Source organism: Ictidomys tridecemlineatus, chromosome Y (genome assembly GCF_052094955.1).
Source record: "Ictidomys tridecemlineatus isolate mIctTri1 chromosome Y, mIctTri1.hap1, whole genome shotgun sequence".
In the NCBI taxonomy this organism is placed as follows: domain Eukaryota; kingdom Metazoa; phylum Chordata; class Mammalia; order Rodentia; family Sciuridae; genus Ictidomys; species Ictidomys tridecemlineatus.
In genome coordinates, this window is record NC_135494.1 from 27,929,155 (window position 1) to 27,939,879 (window position 10,725).

The 10,725-nt window shown below is 47.5% G+C and overlaps 1 pseudogene; it reads left to right on the forward strand.

Annotated features, from left to right (window-relative positions):
• Positions 1-2,329: 2,329 nt before the first annotated feature.
• LOC144371913 (E3 ubiquitin-protein ligase SH3RF1 pseudogene) lies at positions 2,330-4,670 on the forward strand (annotated as a pseudogene).
• Positions 4,671-10,725: the final 6,055 nt, after the last annotated feature.

Sequence of the window (10,725 nt, forward strand, 5' to 3'; positions counted from 1 at the left end):
AAGCTACAACTATCTTATATTTGATAAAGGAGCTAAAAGCATGCAATGGAGGAACGATAGCATCTTCAACAAATGGTGCTGGAAAAACTGGAAATCCATTTGCAACAAAATGAATCTGAATCCCCTCCTCTCGCCATGCACAAAAGTTAACTGAAAGTGGATCAAGGAGCTAGATATCAAATCAGAGACTCTGTGCTTGATAGAGGAAAAAGTTGGCTCCGATCTACATATTGTGGGGTCGGGTTCCAAATTCCTTAACAGGACACCTATAGCACTAGAGTTAATAATAAGAATCAATAAATGGGACTTACTTAAACTGAAAAGTTTTTTCTCAGCAAGAGAAACAATAAGAGAGGTAAATAGGGAGCCTACATCATGGGAACAAATTTTTCCTCCTCACACTTCAGATAGAGCCCTAATATCCAGAGTATACAAAGAACTCAAAAAATTAAACAATAAGAAAACAAATAACCCAATCAACAAATGAGCCAAAGACCTAAACAGACACTTCTCAGAGGAGGCCATACAATCAACAAATATATGAAAAAATGCTCACCTTCTCTAGCAGTCAGAGAAATGCAAATCAAAACCACCCTAAGATACCATCTCACTCCAGTAAGATTGGCAGCCATTATGAACTCAAACAACATCAAGTCCTGGCTAGGATGTGGGGAAAAGGGTACTCTTGTACATTGCTGGTGGGACTGCAAACTAGTGCAGCCAATTTGGAAAGCAGTATGGAGATTCCTGGGAAAGCTTGGAATGGAACCACCATTTGCCCCAGCTATTGCCCTTCTCAGACTATTCCCTGAAGACCTTAAAAGAGCTTATTACAGGGATACTGCCACATCGATATTCATAGCGGCACAATTCACAATTGCTAGACTGTGGAACCAACCCAGATGCCCTTCAATAGATGAATGGATAAAAAAATGTGGCATTTATACACCATGGAATATTACTCAGCACTAAAAAATGACAAAATCATGGATTTTGCAGGGAAATGGATGGCACTAGAGCAGATTATGCTTAGTGAAGCTAGCCAATCCCTAAAAAACAAATACCAAATGTCTTCTTTGATATAATGAGAATAACCAGGTTCAGAGCAGGGAGGAAGAGCAGGAAAAAAAGATCAACATTAAACAGATACAATAGGTGGGAGGGGAAAGGGAGAGAAAAAGGGAAATTGCATGATAATGGAGGGAGATGCTCATTGTTATACTAAATTACACATAAGAGGTTGTGAGGGGAATGGGTAAATAAACAAGGAGAGAAGTGAAATACAGTAGATGGGGTAGAGAGACAAGATGGGAGGGGAGGGGAGGGGGGTAGTAGAGGATAGGAAAGAGAGCAGAATACAACAGTTACTAATAGGGCATTATGTAAAAATGTGGATATGTAACAGATGTGATTCTGCAATCTGTAGTTGGGGTAAAAATGGGAGTTCATAACCAACTTGAATCTAATGTATGAAACATGATATGTCAAAAGCATTGTAATGTTTTGAACAACCAATAAAAAAAATGAAAAAAAAAATTTTAAAAATAAAGTGTACTTGCCTCTTCCAGCTTCTCCGCCATGTTGGCCAGCATCTCCAGCAGGGTCTGCACCACAAGGAACTGGTCTAGCACAAAGGTACAGGTCCTGGGGGACATTCTGTAAGGAAAGTGGAAGGATCATAAGTATGTCATTAGTGTTAAGCATCCAGGTCCCATCTACATTGGTGTCTACCAGCTGATGTCACAGAGAGAGATATGTTGCTTGCTATTTCTGCATCGTCAGCTGCCCATAACCACAAGACACTATCATTACTACTCTTGTTTGAGAGCATGCCATGTCTGAAGTGGATATCCTGACAAACACTGTGACTGAAACTTTGTAGTTTTGTGTTGTTGTCTAAAACAGGGACTCTTACTAACAGCAGAGAATAAGTAACCAGAGAATTTAGGTCACTTTTATAAAGTGTCACAAATTCACAAAATAATCAAACTTGAAGGTTTGATTTTTCCAACTCTCACATATTGGTTTCAATCTTATTAAACATTATGTTGATTAAAAAAAACAATATTTAAGGCTGGGCAAGGAAGAGGCAGTGGCATACTTTGTATGGGTGCATGTTGGGGTGGGCAGCATAGAAGAGTCTTGGGGCAATATGGCATCAGGACACAGCTAACAGTAGGCAAGACTGGGCTGCACAAGGGTCCACAAACAAATAGGAGCAGTCAAGGCACAATAGCAAAAACTCAAATGCATGTTACACAAATTATTTTAAGAGCTGCAAACAACTATGGACATTTCTGAAGACTCTTTCTCAGCACACTAGATCAAGATGCATGAATCTGCCTTCTTGGATCATTTGCAGTGTCCTGTGTGTCTAGGACACCTGGATACGTCAGCAAAAGTCTTGTCTTGCCAACACAAGTGTTGCAAATGATGATTGCTGGGGATCCTATGTTCCCTGAGTTTTTCTTGTTGCCTTGGGTATTGAGGAGCTTCCCAGTAATATCTGCTGGACAAGCTTCTGGAGAACATCAAGCACGGTCCTTGGAAACATAGCCCTGGAGGGGGCAGTGGAACCAACTGGACAAGTGCATTTACAGCTAAGGACAGCACTAAGGCTAATTGTAGCACAAATGATCTACAGGTTGCCAGCATAGACATCAGCCTTGGGTGCAAGCCGGGAGTCCCCCAGTGAGGTGTACACCTCAGTTACCATGTGCCAAATCATTGTATAACTATGAGGGAAAGGAACCCGGTGACTTTAAATTTACCAAAATGACATCATCATTTTATGACAAGCTGATAAAAACTGGTAAAATGGGGAAGTCAGCAGGATCCATGGCTCTTTCCCCACCAATTTTAGCAGATTATTTAAACATTACCTCAACCCCCACCTCAGTGCAAAGAACTTTATGACTTTGAAGTAAAAGACAAGGAAGTAGACAAAAATTGCCTTCTGTTTTCAAAGGATTTTTTTTCTGATGGTGTCACACAGAGTGGATGAAAACTGGGCTCAAGGGATGTTGACAGACAAAGCAGACATATTTCTGATTTCCAACAGAGTTTACTGTTGGAATGATGATGAATGAGATAAGCCTCCCATGCCACCATGCCAGGAGTTGATGCTAGAGAATGTCCTTTAAAAAAATCCCAGAGTAGCACTGCCCCAAAGCCCTCCAATACCAAGAAGATCACCAAAAAGCACCACTCCTTCTCTTTATTTACTGTGGCAAACATGTCTTCCTAGGTATCCCAGAATTGCCACTCCATGGACAATGGAGTGTTCTCAACAGCTCCAGCTACCCCACAGCTGCTGGGAGGATCATGGAACTATCTGGGATTCCTGCAGTGTCCCTTCTCAAGTTCGTATGAGTACCACCGAATTAAGAATGACCTCATTCCCAAGCAGCTATGACAACTGGCTCCTCATTCACTTTCCCATTTATTCCCCCTACCCATCTGCCCTTAGAACTGTGAATTCTTCCATCTACCACCCCATCTTCTGGCTACCATTGTCCTCACCTCCACACCACCACTGCTTGTGTAGCTGCTACTGAAATGGGACCCAGACCCATGGCAGGATCCACTCTACAGATTGCACATTTTCAAACTCAGTTTCACACCAGTGTTCATTTGGTATCCACCCATACAGACGCAAAAAGAAGATGAGCTAGATCTGAGAATAGTAAAGATGATTTTAATATTTTAGCATTGTCATGATGGCTGGTTCAAAGAGATATCAATGCATATTACTGAAATTTGGGTTTTCCTTGGCAATTCTGTGGCTTCTGTAACAAGTGCAGTGGTTAATGCTACCCAAGCTAAAGTTCCTATGTCTACTATGGTCAGACTAGTTAGGGGATGACAAAGTTAAACCTCTCCACTGCATAAGAGCCTTCCCAAAATCTTCATAGAAATGGTGTGGCTGGCACACCCAGGATTGTCCCTACAGCTATAGTGTCAGCAGCTCACAAACAAATATGTGATCAAACTAAAGGACTTTTGCACATGCCTGGGCAGATGACAGTCAACCAGGTCCACAATGCAGTGAGGGCATTTGCGGCACATAATCGAGAATATCCCACTAATTCCCATCCAGGTACAGAATGCTACCTGTATCTGTGGGCCTGCTTCACCATTTTCTGGCCTCCCCACAACCTCTGCCACCAATAGCAGGCTCTGCTGCCCATGCTGCTGCTGTCAGTTTCAGTCAAGCTGGTACCTCCCTGGCCTGTGCTTAAGCCACTTCATGACCTCCCCAAGTATCACAGCTGCCTTTCATGAAACAAAGCCCAGGGGTCAGACAGTGGCCATTCTTTCTGGGCTTACCACAATTTCACATGTTCTTCATCAGCTCATGGGAGCTCTTCAGCAAGCAAAGTGGACAATGACAGTAAAATATAATCATGGGGTTATTGCAGATGCCTTCTGGTGCCACCACCAAATGGAAGCCCTGAGTATCCCCTACAACATTGTTGAAGTTGAATTAAAGCTGGAAGTGGGGATAAATTGTGGTGAGTTGTTCCTACAGGGAGCCATGGGTCCTGAGCTACCACTTGATGGGAGGCCATGGCATGGCTGGCTACTGCCACATGAACAGGAATAGCCCAGTAACTGCAGCACAAGCAGGCACAGCCTTGGAACAAGAAGCTTTCCATCTGAAGATTTGATCCCTGGACTTTGAAGTCCCTTGCTCACCTACTCATCAGGCATGTTCCTCACTGGGGTCCTGTCATGAATGTGTCTAACCTGTTGGTTGTGAAAGGACTAGGTGGTGGTTTTCTATCTTTTTTGTGAGGCACAATATGGGAACTTAAAGGAGGTGTTTCATTTGTTCATAAAAAGTGAGAGGATGGCTGGTTCAAAGGCACATTACCACACAATTGGAAACTTGGCTTTTCCTGGGAGGATTTGTGGAAAATATGGGAGGAGATAAACCCTGGGAAGACTTAAAATCTCATCACACAAATGAAGAGCACATAGCAGTCTGGTTGAAAGAGCACATATGTGGACTTCCACAAGGTCAGAAGCTGAGCAGAGGGTTGGTGTGTTGCTCTCAAGTCTCAGCACATCCACATCAGCCAGCAAAGAAAGCAAAGTAGGTGTCTGGTTTTCACTACTCAGTTTGGAATGTAAGTTGTAACTTGTACTGAGCAACCATTTTTGTGTTTGTTTTATTTTGTGTTGTCTATTCAATGTATAACTAAAATGCACAGTTGTTTACAAGGCTTACCTAATGTATTTGCTTTTTAAAAAAAACTGAAATTTTCTTGTAATAGATAAACTATTTAAGAAATGAATTAATGAAATGAGAACCAAGGATCAGCTGGATTATCTGCTCTTTAAAGCAAGAGACTTATTTTGCTGTGGAATGCATCTTCCCTACTTCAGTCTTGTTCCCCATCATTGCATTTTGCTTCCTTAAGTAAGAACTGCTGGTTCTCTAATTTGGGTTTTTCTCTTTGGGAAACTAAACATACAACTCAGTCAGTCTCAGTAAAAGCCTATAGTAGGGAGAAAAGAAACTCAAAAAAAGAGAAAATTTAGTGATTCTTTCTTTTTAGTTTGATCATGAGTCAACCTAAAGAATTAATCCTCAATTTAATTTTATAGTTTTTTTTTAATTTTCCTAGAATTAAACCAATGAAGTGATGGAACAAACAAAACACAAGCATTAACTAGAAATGTATTCAGCAATAATATTTGATTTTATAACAGAAGCAGCTCAATTCATTCATTAGAAAGAAGGAAACATTAACCTTATACTTGCTGTCAGAGAATGGCTATAAAAAGTAATTTTCATTTTACCCCATTAATGGCATGTCCAAAAATTTGCAAAATGCACTGGTAAGTGATACACTTGTGTTTGAGTCAAATGCTGAAGAAACAATGTGAAAAATTTACTTTTATCCATTGTGGCTCTTTCTCAGCCACCTTGCATGTCCCACAGTAACATGAATGTGCATGATGTATACATTTTCTTGTAGTTTTCTGCTGAGGTTCGTTTACATTCAGAACTGAGTAATAGAGGAGATGTAAAATAACCAGCATTCTCTACCCTAAAACCACTCCTGACCAAGGTCTGCTTAGCAAATTCACTCCCTCCCTGCCTAATATGTCCATCAGCCATCACAGGATTCACGAATAAAAATGTCCCTTGTGTTCTCAGCAGATAGAAAGAAAGGGGGAGTTTATGCAGGAGCTATTTCTGGAAACTCTGACAGGCTTGAAGGGAGCCACTGTGCCCACACCTTAAAAATGTGGCAGGATCCAGCTGAGCCTAACTTTTTATGTTTATATCCATTTTTGTCATTAGCCACTTGCACCAATTTCATTATGGTGCCATACAGTCATGGGTTTGCAGAGTCCTGAGAACAAAGGAGGAAAAGCAGTCTAGTAGGGAGGTAGTTATCACAGTTTTTTCATTGAAACTAAGTACTGAAACAACAAATTTTTAAAAAATAAGAAGCAATACTTGAAGATAGGAACATGGGCTGAAAGACTTCATCAAATAGCAAGAGGGTTCATCATTTTGAAAAGATAAAGAATGTGAGGCTGGGGCTGCAGCTCCATGGTAGGAAACTTGATTGGCATGTATGAGGTCTTGGGTTTGATTCTCAGCACCACATATATAAAAAAATAATTTATCAACAACTACAAAAAATGTAGGATGTAGTTGAAAATGAAATAATTCCTAAGTAAACCACTGATTTTATAAAACACTGTGCATTATGTTCCTATAAGTTGAAGTAAAAAAAAAAATACTGAGATATCCACGTAATATATGAAGTTTGGTGAAATAAAACAAGTTAGACAAAAAAGCTGATGTCAGTTTTCATCTGTGTAAGTTGGCATTAATATATTTTAATATTCTTTATTTTAGAAATTAGTGTTTTTATAAAAATTTTAAGTTATAAAGACTACTACAGGTTGAGTTAATTTTTAACCTTTTTTTCTTCAGATATTAAGCTATGTGATTGGAGTATTTCTTTTAATATTTTTCTACTATAAATTTGTCTAAAATTTCATCTGTAAATAGATCATTAATTAGTATCATGTATGAGTTTTCTATTTTTTTTGAGACAGTAGATAAATTTTGTAATAAGGGCTTGTTATAGTCATATTGCAATAATAAAATCATAATTCATCATTTCTTTTTATGGTAATAATTTGAGGACTAGATAAAATGTTTAAAGATTCAAATTTGATGTTCAACCTTAAAAATATAAATAACATTTAAGTGACAGGGGAAAATACTTGCCTCAAATTGGTAATGCATTTAAGCAAATATAAAATTGCACTGGTATGTAATATTCATTTAAACAGCTTCTGCTTAGGCACAAAGATAAATAATTACACTGGGTGTAACATTTTGCCTTTTATCCAGGGTATAGTCATTGGGCTCCCCATTCTGCACATGTGTGCTGCTTTATTTTCTCATTAATCATTTTTCCTTCTTTTTTCTGTTACCCTTCCAATCTAAGCAATACCATACATTCTCAAAATCTCAAAATGTGACTGCCAAAGTGAAGAAAAAACAGGATAAAAACTGATGGGTGAGTTTGAGAACTCAGCCTTATTAATTAGGCAAGCTTGAGCTTGAGACAACCAAGACCCAGGATGCACATAGTCCAGCTGGATATGGGCTGGTTCTCGAAAGATATTTTCATAACAAAAGGACATTATAAATATATTAAACAGAGATCAGGCCCAGCGGCTGGTTGGGGACCGGAGCCGGCCCCACCCCCAGTGCCTGCAAGGTAGGAGAACCGGCGACCTACGGGCAGGGCAGGCCAGACCCAGCAATCTGCGGACAGACAGAGCTGACACACGCGCCTGCAAGGAACAGGGTCCTGCGACCCACCAGCGGCCTTCTGTGGGGCAGGCCCGTCCCCTCCCCCAGAGCCTGCAAGGTAGGCGGGACTGTCACCTCTAGCAGATCAGGCTTAGTGGCCTGCTGAGGGGCAGGACAGTCCCCTCCCCCAGTGCCTGCAAGGTAGGCGGGACTGCGACCAGCGGCAGATCAGGCCCAGCGGCTGGTTGGGGCCAGAGCCGGCCCCACCCCCAGTGCCTGCAAGGTAGGAGAACCGGCGACCTACGGGCAGGCCAGACCCAGCAATCTGCGGACAGACAGAGCTGACACACGCGCCTGCAAGGAACAGGGTCCTGCGACCCACCAGCGGCCTTCTGTGGGGCAGGCCCGTCCCCTCCCCCAGAGCCTGCAAGGTAGGCGGGACTGTCACCTCTAGCAGATCAGGCTTAGTGGCCTGCTGAGGGGCAGGACAGTCCCCTCCCCCAGTGCCTGCAAGGTAGGCGGGACTGCGACCAGCGGCAGATCAGGCCCAGCGGCTGGTTGCGGGCCGGAGCCGGCCCCACCCCCAGTGCCTGCAAAGTAGGAGAACCGGCGACCCACAGGCAGGTCAGGCCCAGCAATCTGCGAAGAGACAGAGCCGACACACGCGCCTGCAGGGAACAGGGTCCTGCAACCCACCAGCGGCCTTCTGTGGGGCAGGCCCGTCCCCTCCCCCAGTGCCTGCAAGGTAGGAGGGACTGTGACCACCAGCAGAGCAGGCCCAGTGGCTGGTTGGGGCCAGAGCCGGCCCCACCCCCAGTGCCTGCAAGGTAGGAGAACCGGCAACCTACGGGCAGGCCAGGCCCAGCAATCGGCGGACAGACAGAGCTGACACACGCGTCTGCAGGGAACAGGGTCCTGCGACCCACCAGCGGCCTTCTGTGGGGCAGGCCCGTCCCCTCCCCCAGAGCCTGCAAGGTAGGCGGGACTGTCACCTCTAGCAGATCAGCCTTAGTGGCCTGCTGAGGGGCAGGACAGTCCCCTCCCCCAGCGCCTGCAAGGTAGGCGGGACTGCGACCAGCGGCAGATCAGGCCCAGCGGCTGGTTGGGGCCAGAGCCGGCCCCACCCCCAGTGCCTGCAAGGTAGGAGAACCGGCGACCTACGGGCAGGCCAGACCCAGCAATCTGCGGACAGACAGAGCTGACACACGCGCCTGCAAGGAACAGGGTCCTGCGACCCACCAGCGGCCTTCTGTGGGGCAGGCCCGTCCCCTCCCCCAGAGCCTGCAAGGTAGGCGGGACTGTCACCTCTAGCAGATCAGGCTTAGTGGCCTGCTGAGGGGCAGGACAGTCCCCTCCCCCAGTGCCTGCAAGGTAGGCGGGACTGCGACCAGCGGCAGATCAGGCCCAGCGGCTGGTTGGGGACCGGAGCCGGCCCCACCCCCAGTGCCTGCAAGGTAGGAGAACCGGCGACCTACGGGCAGGCCAGACCCAGCAATCTGCGGACAGACAGAGCTGACACACGCGCCTGCAAGGAACAGGGTCCTGCGACCCACCAGCGGCCTTCTGTGGGGCAGGCCCGTCCCCTCCCCCAGAGCCTGCAAGGTAGGCGGGACTGTCACCTCTAGCAGATCAGGCTTAGTGGCCTGCTGAGGGGCAGGACAGTCCCCTCCCCCAGTGCCTGCAAGGTAGGCGGGACTGCGACCAGCGGCAGATCAGGCCCAGCGGCTGGTTGGGGCCAGAGCCGGCCCCACCCCCAGTGCCTGCAAGGTAGGAGAACCGGCGACCTACGGGCAGGCCAGACCCAGCAATCTGCGGACAGACAGAGCTGACACACGCGCCTGCAAGGAACAGGGTCCTGCGACCCACCAGCGGCCTTCTGTGGGGCAGGCCCGTCCCCTCCCCCAGAGCCTGCAAGGTAGGCGGGACTGTCACCTCTAGCAGATCAGGCTTAGTGGCCTGCTGAGGGGCAGGACAGTCCCCTCCCCCAGTGCCTGCAAGGTAGGCGGGACTGCGACCAGCGGCAGATCAGGCCCAGCGGCTGGTTGCGGGCCGGAGCCGGCCCCACCCCCAGTGCCTGCAAAGTAGGAGAACCGGCGACCCACAGGCAGGTCAGGCCCAGCAATCTGCGAAGAGACAGAGCCGACACACGCGCCTGCAGGGAACAGGGTCCTGCAACCCACCAGCGGCCTTCTGTGGGGCAGGCCCGTCCCCTCCCCCAGTGCCTGCAAGGTAGGAGGGACTGTGACCACCAGCAGAGCAGGCCCAGTGGCTGGTTGGGGCCAGAGCCGGCCCCACCCCCAGTGCCTGCAAGGTAGGAGAACCGGCAACCTACGGGCAGGCCAGGCCCAGCAATCAGCGGACAGACAGAGCTGACACACGCGTCTGCAGGGAACAGGGTCCTGCGACCCACCAGCGGCCTTCTGTGGGGCAGGCCCGTCCCCTCCCCCAGAGCCTGCAAGGTAGGCGGGACTGTCACCTCTAGCAGATCAGCCTTAGTGGCCTGCTGAGGGGCAGGACAGTCCCCTCCCCCAGCGCCTGCAAGGTAGGCGGGACTGCGACCAGCGGCAGATCAGGCCCAGCGGCTGGTTGGGGCCAGAGCCGGCCCCACCCCCAGTGCCTGCAAGGTAGGAGAACCGGCGACCTACAGGCAGGCCAGACCCAGCAATCTGCGGACAGACAGAGCTGACACACGCGCCTGCAAGGAACAGGGTCCTGCGACCCACCAGCGGCCTTCTGTGGGGCAGGCCCGTCCCCTCCCCCAGAGCCTGCAAGGTAGGCGGGACTGTCACCTCTAGCAGATCAGGCTTAGTGGCCTGCTGAGGGGCAGGACAGTCCCCTCCCCCAGTGCCTGCAAGGTAGGCGGGACTGCGACCAGCGGCAGATCAGGCCCAGCGGCTGGTTGGGGACCGGAGCCGGCCCCACCCCCAGTG